General features: G+C 34.9%; 1 long non-coding RNA gene across 1 annotated transcript; it reads left to right on the top strand.

The window, feature by feature from the left end:
• Window positions 1-719, top strand: LOC126660620 (uncharacterized). Its single transcript, XR_007635393.1, has 2 exons — window positions 1-32; window positions 480-719. It is a non-coding gene; the product is annotated as an uncharacterized LOC126660620 (long non-coding RNA).
• Window positions 720-8,830: the final 8,111 nt, after the last annotated feature.

The raw sequence follows: 8,830 nt of genomic DNA, 5'->3' as shown, positions 1-8,830 counted from the left end.
TGCTTGTCAGGATCACGTGGATTTAGCAAGCAGTGAGTTTATATCTCTATTTACCTCTTTATTAAGCAAATGTTATATTTTGTATATATATATATGTATAAACAGCTTTTGAACTGTTTTTCGGCATTGTGGATTTGATTTGGAACGTGCTACTCGATGGGCATCATCGGGACTGCGTGCGCACCGGTAATGATTATGGTATTGAGGTAGGTTCGAGATACGTCTCACCTTAGTGAGGGCACCGGTGGAAGATACGTCTCCTGGGCTCACTATTTATTAAGTGATAGTCGGGGATCGGTTATTGAGATACGTCTCACCGACACGACAATGGATTTAGAATTGTGGTTTAGGGTTTCATTGATAATCCATAATGAAAATGTTTTATTAAACGTTTTAAAGGTTTTTAACTTAATAAATGTAAATGGTTATATAAACTCTACTCAGTAAATCTGACCCCGTTGTTTTCCCAAATTTTCCAGGTTTATGATTTGAGCGTTGGTCTATCTCCGTTTCTTCATTCTCGGAGGTTTTATTTTATTTTCAGAATAAAAGAGTCGAACTGTTTTAAACTCTTAGACCGCAGTAGTAGTATCAGTTATTCATGTCTTAGTCTTTTATTTATATTTTTTTTGACTATTGTTGTTGGATTTGTCCAACTATTACTTTATCGCTTTTGGCATGATAATTACAGTGTTTATGGTATTTATATTATATTGCCATACTGTTGGAGATTTTTCTGAGATAAGCGTAATTTAAATATATATTGTTTTATGTACTGCTAGACTAGGCTGAAGTCTCGGTTGCCCCCGAGCATGTGGTTTTATGCAGGTACATTGTTTAAATGTTATAAATTGATTATCCGCAAGGCTAGCTACGGGTTTTGGTACAACCATACCCATACCCTAGCGCCGGTCGCGATTCATGAAAATGGGTCGTGACAGGGTTCTTTTTCTTCTAAGGGCATATTTACTATAGATGTTCTCTATTTGGTGATTCTCCACCAATTTTATACTCCTTTTGATGATTAGTGGATGACTCGATTCTTTTGCCCGTGGATGTACGCTTTAATGTAGAACCACATAAATCTTTTGTGTTATTTATTATTTTTCTATATTATTATTTGTTGATCAAACCCATAATTAATTACCTACCGAATGGTTTCGACTCCGCTAAGCATACCAATTTGGTCACGAACCGGTCACGACAACTGGTACCCAAGATTCAACAATCGGTATCAATGTTGCAACAATTGGTATCAGAGCCAATTTGGTTTTCAGATTTAATATGGATTATGATTATTATGGCAAAAATATTATTTGGAGGATTTCACAATTCGAAAGTGAAATTACTTGACACAAATAAGATGTTTTGGAGATAGAGAAGCCACCAAATTTGAAGTGCCGAATGTCGTTGATTCAGATTTAAGACAGATTTGGGTATTAAAATTCTTAAGAAGATTTTTTGTGATGAAGATAAATATGCTACTTTAAACTACAAAGAAAAAAGGTACGACTTTTCTAAACACACAACTATTTGAGGATTTTATAGAGCCTTTGTAATATGAATGATTGGGGTAATCTTTTTATACTCATGAAATTCTATTAGTGATTTGAATTTAAAAATTGATTTTAAGAGTTTGTTGAATGAAGAGTTTGTTTGGGCATAGTCAGATTTTGATAAAATCATGATATTGCAAAAGAGATTTTGTTTTGAATAAGTAGCAATCTTAGACACAAGATGGATTTACAATGTTTCTAATTTGAAACGGCGTCACTATTAGATCAATCATAAGTCAATTTGTTTGGAGATAATTAGATGAGAACCGAATGCTAGCAGTTATAGGCCAATCCGGTCAGAGAACCGGTCTACGCTTAAATTGCAGCATAATTATTTTTGATCTGAAATTTATGCAGATTCAGGTTGTTTATATCACATATGTGCCAATTTTGATCTGTTTTCCGACTACAACTGAGTTGATAGTGGAGTGTAGTTATAGGAAACAGTCAATACATGCAGTATTTTTGGATATTGGTTCAGTCAAGGACAAGATGCATAATGAGACGGTTAGAACAATAATGTATGTTCAACATGATTTCTAAGCACATATCTGGTATCTCAATATATAAAACTACGAGTTTTATGGATTATTTGGCGATAAATCGAGAGTGGATGCTGCACTTGTGATGTATGCTCATTGGGTTGGTCGACTTATGAAGATTAAGGAATATGCTACTACCTCAATATTTACTTTTTTATTTAATCATTATAGGCTACTAATGACATTTGTTTCTGGTATCAGTTTTAAGAACAACAAAATTTGAAGTTTCGTGAAATTTTGATTGATACACCTGAATATAATAAATCTTCAAGTCATTTTGGTTTCAACAAGTTCAAGATGTTCTTGAAGCTTGTATGGTCCTCAAAGAACCTTTTTTGGAATAAGTTCAGTATGGCCTTAAATGAAGAAGGTGGAGCGCAACAGTACTCACAGTTTATTAGGAAATTCAAGTTAAGGTAGAGATTGTGTCTAAAATTCTAATTCTAATTTGTATTAGAATTCTAATTAGTGAAGTATTTGGGAGAAGTATAACTTTATTATTATTGGCTAATTAGGAAATATAAATCCAATTAGGATTAATACTCCTAATACCATATATATTAATTATTCCCTACATATAGCCTACCTTATTCACCTTTTAGAGTACACTAAAAAACCGAACACACGATGTAGACATTTATGTGAATAAGGAGGAAAAAGGATGTGTGATGTGAGGAATATAAGTTAATTCTTACCCTTTCGGGTTACTTCTTATAGAGAGAAACACTTTGTAGGGTTTTCTTCTAAGAGCATATTTACTAGAGATGTTCTCTATTTGGTGATTATCTACCAATTTTGTACTCCTTTTGATGATTTGTGGATGGCTCGATTCTTTTCGCTCGTGGATGTATGCTTTAATGTAGAACCACGTAAATCTTTTATGTTATTTATTATTTATTGATCAAACTCTTGATAAATTACCTACCGAATGGTTTCGATTCCGCTGCGCAGGTCTCGACAATTGCTAACAAAGATTCAACAATCGGTATCAATGTTACAACAGAAAGAAATCTTGAAGAAGCGTAACTCAATCAACACCAGTAAATCAAAGAGCATCAGGTGCTGCTACGTGCGTCCGCAGCAATCTGGTATATGATTAAGAGAGGTTTGAGGCGGCAACAATTTTCTATCAAATTAATGATTATTTTGTTAATCAAATAATTCATTTTTTAAGAAATGGTGTTCCTGGTATGTGAAGCAAATGGAGGATAATGGAAATTAGGAACAAACGTATACAAATTGAGAGGGAAAAGTAAAATAAAAAAAGAGGGAAAACTAAATAACTACAAAAGATTAATAATTATAAAGAATCTATTAAGTGCAGTTAATTTTTTTACTCTTTATTTTTAGGGTTAATATCATAAAAATTCACCAACTTTACACGTTTTCTCATTTTAATCACGAAGTTTAAATTTTCTCATTTTCATGTACGAACTACCACTTTTTCTCAAATTCATGCACGGTGCTGAGTTGTCACAGCTCAATTGGTGTAATTTGCTAAGATGGAGGTCATTTTACACCAATGAATGAGTGCCACCTCAGCACCGTGCATGAATTTGAGAAAAAGTGGTAGTTCTTGCATGAAAATGAGAAAATTTAAACTGCGTGATTAAAATGAGAAAACGTGTAACGTTCGTGATTTTTTTTGACATTAGCCCTTAATTTTAACGATATTTTTTATTGGGAAAAGGTACAAAAATGACCATAGTGTTTCTACCCTGGCTCAAATATGACCCAATGTAAATCGAGGAGCAAAAATGACCCTAACGTTGCCAAAACCTACTACTTTGGCACTTCGCTGAAACGGTGTTAATTAAACACGTTAATGTTGCTGACCTGGACTAAACTGTTATCAGCTTTAAAGTCCAAAATATTACCGTTGCTCCTTCTTCTTTCTAATAAAAGAATCCCCAATTATTTGTAACCCTAATTTTTCAATTCCAAATTCCTCTTTCCACTTTTACACCTTATTTTTTTCAATTTGTTCCAATAAACGTTGGGCATTCGCGGAGGCAAAATGAAATGGAGCTTGATTTTGATTATGAAGGGCCACCTATGTATTGCTACTGTTAGTTTAGAGGAAGCAGAGTTAACGCACCTATGAGGACAGCATGGACAGAAGAAAATGCTGGGAGGAGAATTTTTAACTGTCGTTTTTTTCTTCAGATGTAAGTGTTGGACTATTGTCCTTTCAAACTCCTTTGTTTTGACTTTGACAATCAACTGTGAGTGTTCTAATCTTGTTTATTAGTGTATAGGAACTCACAGGAACAATTGGAAGTCAATTCGGAGCTATCTAGCGAAAATCGAATTTTTGAGATTTAGTCTGTCCAGGAGGTTTTCGCGGGCGCGACCCAATCTAGTAGCGAGCGCGAAAAATCTGGTAGCGAGCGCGACCCATTCCATAATCAAAACCCTTACTTCTGAAGTAAAGTAGCGGGCGCGAAATCAGAGGTAGCGGGCGCGACATACACGATCGTTGGTTGCCCAACGGATATATTTGAAGTTCCCCCATTGAGAAGATGACATGTGGCACTAGCCGTTGAAGAAATGTCATGATGGCATGTGTCGCGGGCGCGACTCCATTGGTAGCGGGCGCGAAAAATTGACAGACTGCAAAAGTATTTTTGTTTGTTTATGCTTTTGTTGTAGATTGCTTTGGGTATAAATATAATCCCATTTGCAATGTTTCAAGTTTAATGATTTACACACCTTGAAACAACAAACACACATTTTCAAATCACTTAGTTTTGTTGTAGTTTTGGAGTAATCTTGGAAACTCCTAATCATTATGAGTTAGAGTTTAGCTTTGGAAAAACTCAACCCTTGTAGGTTCTTGATTATCCTTGAAAAATCAATTGTGAGTTTGAGATTATCTCTAAGAAATCTCTTTCTAAAGTTGGTGCTTATCTATAAAGCACAATCCCATTTAGTGGATTCTAAAATCTCAATCTTAGATTGAGTAGTGGAGTAGGATCGATTTGTGATCCGAACCACTCTAAATCTCTTGTGTCTTTTAAATTCTCTTTTCCGATTCACAACTCAAAAACCGGTTTGCCTTATAACCCATAGAGACTTTCAGTAAGGGAATCCTAAATTTACTTCTTTGATTTTGTCCATCTTTGGCTCTTCCATATTTGATGTGTGCTCTCTGTTTTCCAGGAATCCAAGAAGTGCAGTTTTTTTTCGATGGCATGATGACCCAATTAATGAGAGAGCTGCCATGGTGATTACGAAGCTAAAAGATGATAATAAAAGGTTAAAGGCTAAAATAAGGTCCTTGAATAAGGAAGGATGGAAACAGCTTGGAGGTGTACAAAAAGAATTTCATTATGAAGTGGATGAATTTTGGACTGAGATGAGGAGGCTCAAGAATGATTACATAAATCAAATGGAAGAATTACATAGAACAAGAAGGATGAAGAGATTGAGATTTTTTATTGCCTTAGTTTTTTGGATGTTTTTGATAATCAACTTGTTTAGGGAGTAGGATTTTAAGGTTTATTGTCATTGTGGATTATATTTAGGCTGTGTTTAGACTCTTTTGATCATCTATGTAGGCAGTTTATAAGCTTTAAATTTCCATATATTGTGATTTTGTGTAGTAATGCAGTTTGTGTAGTAATGCAGTGATTAAGCCTCAAGGTTCCCTGTTATTTTGCTGTGATTTAAAGCTATTTTATAGATATATTGATTCACCTTCCACTTCATAATAACCTAAACATTCAACATAAAAAACTAAACATTCAACAATGCATGATCACAGAAGAATTCATAAACCAAAATTACATGCATTGATTGACCTGTTTAAAACAGAAGAATTCAAAATGCAACAAAAAGAGTAGTTGGTTACACATCATTGTACCATCCCAAAATTAACACAAAATAGCAAAAAGACTAGTCTATTACACATTACACCAACAATAAAAAAAGCAACATGGTGCATAATGCTAGTCTGATCAAAATAGCTTTACTCTCTAAATTGCATGGCCTTTACCCTTGTCCAATTGCCCAGCACGACGGTCTCTTTCTGCTTCAAGCTGTGTTGTAGTTGTTCAAGGTCCACCATTCCATTGCAAACCCCTTGGTGAAAATGACAAGTTAGTTGCATATCTCAATTCTGCACCATCACTAGTGTATGCAATTGTTCTTTTGTATGATTTGCTTGTTGATCCACGAGCTTGATTCCGCCTTCTAGTATTTCTCAGCTCCCTTTCATTTGGTATAGGGAACCTGGTCTGTGGATCAGGTTTCACCACAGGAGATGTGAACACTGATGGATTAGTTATAACTTCCTCACTTGTGGTTCCAGGCTACATACATGTACTCAACCATCACCCAACCACACATTCAAATAAACAAACAAATTAACAAACACTGGTATACTTACATGTAAAGTAGTTCTTCCTTCATCATCCACAAAAGTACCATAGCCATTTGTTGGTCTTCTTGAAGCAGCAGCTGCTTGCATTCTCAGTCCCTCTCTAGTCCTTGCAGTAGAGGTCCTAGGAGAGATGAATGAAGGAGGGGTACTCACTGAAGGAGGGGCACTCACTGGAGCAGGGACTGGTGGAGGTGCTTATAACACATGGTCTCATATTAGCAACCAAAGCTAAAAAATCCAAAATATTAACTTGAAATAAATTAGGGAGAAGAATTATACCTGTTCTGGCATTGGAATATTTTGACAGTTCTTTCTATTATGGCCCATGTTTCCACATTTTCCACATTTTTGTTGCTTTCCTCTCTTAGAAAGTCTAGTTGTTGACTGGCTTTGAGACTGACTCTCATTGAAACCTCTGATTCTTTTCTTTCTAGGTCTCCCAGTCATCTTAGGTACTTGGGGTGGTTCAATTGGTTGAAACTGATCTATCCTATAAAATTTTCTCCCTGGAACAGGCTACAAACTATACTGATAAGTAGCAATGTACTTGGACTTGTGATACCAGTACGATATCTGATTCTTTGTGTCTATCTTCAAATTGTCCATTGCACAGATGGCATGAGGACATGGGATTCCTGTGAGCTCCCATGCCCTACATGTACACTGCTTGTTATTCAGCAGTACAGTATGCTTATCTTCCCCCTCTCCAACCTCAAAGCCATCATCACCATTGAACACTGTTTCACAAGAAGCTTCTGCAAACTCTTTATTATCTTGAACAATTCCACTATGGCTTATGTAATCAGGGTCAAAGTTATATATGGTCTCAACTTCTCCATTTATATACTGCAGATTAGGGTCAGATAGCCACTCTCCACCATAATTGAAACTAATATTAACAGGATCAGGATTATACATTCTGCAATTTAAACCAAATTTCACAAACAAATCAAAAGGTATATATAACACATTTAAATCAGATGAAAATTATTTTGCAGACAAACCATAAATCAATTGCAGACTACAAGTGCAAATAAACCCTAAATCAATTGAATTACTGTGCAAAAAAAAAAAACCTAAATCAATTGAAAATTACTAGTGCAAAAAAAACCCTAAATCAATTGAAAATTACTAGCGCAAAAAAAACCCTAAATCAATTGAAAACTACAAGTCCAAAAAATCCTAATTCAATTAAAAACTACAATTGCAGCAAAACCCCTAATTCAATTGCAAATTACCAAATCAATTTCGTGGACCACCAAATCAACTGAAAGTACAAATGAACAAATGAAAAATATCTTAATCAGTCTTCAATGCATTTATGACTCGGTACTCCTCTGTTTTTTGCCACTTTCCCGTGTCCTTTTGCTTTCCTATCACTATCACTATCTTTTTTATAGTTTTTTGTCACTTGAAAGGGTAGTAAAAGATGGAGAAATTAATGAGGACAGAAGGGTTTAGGGTTTGCACATCAGAAGTAAATGAGAGAGGTTAGTGAGAATTAAAAACGATGTTGTAAGGTTTTAGGTTTCATTGATTTCAAAATCTGATTTCTTTCCTTGTTGCAGGCACGATGTTTAGGGTTCTGGCGTCAAGAAAGTACACCTGTGCTATCCCAAACGGCTATTTTAGTCCAGGTCAGCAACGTTAACGTGTTTAATTAACACCGTTTCAGCGAAGTGCCAAAGTATTAGGTTTTTGCAACGTTAGGGTCATTTTTGCTCCTTGATTTACATTGGAGTCATATGTGAGCCAGGGTAGAAACATTAGGGTCATTTTTGTACCTTTTCCCTTTTTTTATTTAAGGCTTATCCCCTTAAAAATCCCTCACCTTTTACCCCCAATTCATTTGCACCCTCACGTTGTAAAACCACCAAATATACCAAATTACGACGTTTCACTTTCAATTGCACCCTCAAGCATTAAATTGATCTCTTTTCACTTGAAAAAATAGGTTTATTTTTGTTTTAAATAAAATATTAAGTCCTATTTTAAAATATATGCTAAAATTTAAAGTATTGATTTGAACTTTTTTTAAGTGAAAAGATGTCAATTTAATGCTTGAGGGTGCAATTGAAAGTGAAAGGTCGTAATTTAGGTATATTTGGTGGTTTTACAACGTGAGGGTGCAAATAAATTGGAGATAAAAGGTGGGGGGATTTTAAAGAGATAAGCCTTTATTTAATGAAGATGTTTTTTATTTTAAAGATCACATTGGAGATGCTCTTAATTATTAGAAAGTTTACTATAATTGAAATAAATTCAAAGTACTACAAAAAGGTCTTTACTTGTTTACCTAAAAACAACCGAGACAAAAGTACAACACAACAAAAACATGTGCATTCAAT

Source organism: Mercurialis annua, linkage group LG8 (genome assembly GCF_937616625.2).
Source record: "Mercurialis annua linkage group LG8, ddMerAnnu1.2, whole genome shotgun sequence".
NCBI classification, from domain to species: Eukaryota; Viridiplantae; Streptophyta; class Magnoliopsida; order Malpighiales; family Euphorbiaceae; genus Mercurialis; species Mercurialis annua.
Note: the sequence above shows the minus strand (reverse complement) of the source record. Positions and strands in the feature narration are given on the sequence as shown.